Here is a 1671-nt window from a genome sequence, read left to right as displayed (position 1 = left end):
GGTACAGTGGAAGTTCAATCATTAGTTTGAGTTATTCCCGTGAGTTGTAGGTTTATACTGCATCACCTCTGGGAAAAGAATGAGGATGTTTTGCAGTATTTTTAACATTACAAGTTTGTTCCCCCAGTACATCTGTAGAACTGCAATCCATGTCTATTGTGGTTCTCACTGGATGACAGGTGTTCTTGTGTGAGGCGAGTGGCTTCCCCTACAATAGGCACTAATGTGTGAGTCAATCTCTCCATTGACCTTCTTCCAGATATCGATGGCATGGAGCACAACACTGTGGAGACCATTCCTAGTGAGAGAATTAAGCATTCATGCAAGCAGTGGCATNTCTGGTCAGATTCCATGACAGAGTCTAGGAGTAATTGTGTTGATTCTTCTGCTGGGGAGGCAGAGGAAGCCAATTCAGGAAACTTCCCAGTGGGCAAAAGATGATAAGAACTTAACATGTAATCATCCTATTTCAGTAGCTTTTAATTTTTGAGATAATAACCTGACATGAAGCATTTTAATGCAGGAAGTGTTTACTCTGGCTTCCAATTCAAGAGGATAATTCTATTATGGTGAGGAAGATAAAGACGTGACCAAGAACTGTATTAGCAAACTTCAGTCTTCAACAGGGGCCAAATCACTGCACTCCCTCCCTTTAATATCAGTTTTCTGGTCTGTACCTGGACAGGTGTTTTACACAGTGAATACAATTCGTGCCACTGTAAGGGAAAACTTGAAGTGTCTCCACCAAATAAGCTATTACTATACAACAAAGAGTGAATACTTCAGCATCATTTCATCCTGTGTTTCATAGTACTCTCCCTTTTCTAGAACAATGTTACTCTATCAGTATTGAACTTGTCTGTTTGGTCTGATGAGCTAGTTCCATTGGTAAAGGTGCTTGCCTTTTATAACTGGGACCCGATGGCATGAGCTTGACTCCTGAAACCTACATAGAGGTGAAAGGAGAGAGCCATCTCTTCCAAGTTGTTCTGTGACCCCCACACATGTACCATGTGTGGCATGTTCTCTAACACAAATTCCATGTACATGCACAAGTATAATGACAATAATAATTGAATATAATGGAAAATTACATATCAATAATGAATGCAGTGTGCTAATCATGATCTGAGGTGGATAAAAAACCCCAGATGTCTCTAAATGTTAATTTTCTTCCCTCTAAAATGGCCTGAAGAAATGATAGAGATCTGTCACTTAATCTTAACATGCATTTCAGTTTACCCAATCCAAGATGAATTATTTTATATTACTTTGAGGGAAATTGCTGTTTTTCCTCATTGATTTTTCAGGTCTTCCTTTGCTTTTCCTTTTCCATCTGTGGGATAGTATAGGAGAAGCCTAACTTTGTTTCTTCAGTATATTCATCATGTCTAAGTGCTAGTGCAAACATATAAGTAGCTGCTTTTCTTTAATCCACTAGCTCCCAAATTATTGAGACATTGACTATTAGATTTACTTAATAAGCTTTATGGCACAGTAATTGGGAAGTTATTAATNTAATACTCTAAGGTAATCTGGCTACCTCCCAAGCAATATGCCCAAGATACTTCTGTTTTGGTATAGATCTGGCTCTCTCTGCTCCATGTGTTTTCTCATGGTGTCTTCTGGGCTCTCTCCTAGAGACCAATTCTCTCTTCGTCTCTCTTCCCA

The sequence above is a fragment of the Mus caroli genome, chromosome 9 (assembly GCF_900094665.2).
Source record: "Mus caroli chromosome 9, CAROLI_EIJ_v1.1, whole genome shotgun sequence".
Taxonomy (NCBI): Eukaryota; Metazoa; Chordata; class Mammalia; order Rodentia; family Muridae; genus Mus; species Mus caroli.
Note: the sequence above shows the minus strand (reverse complement) of the source record.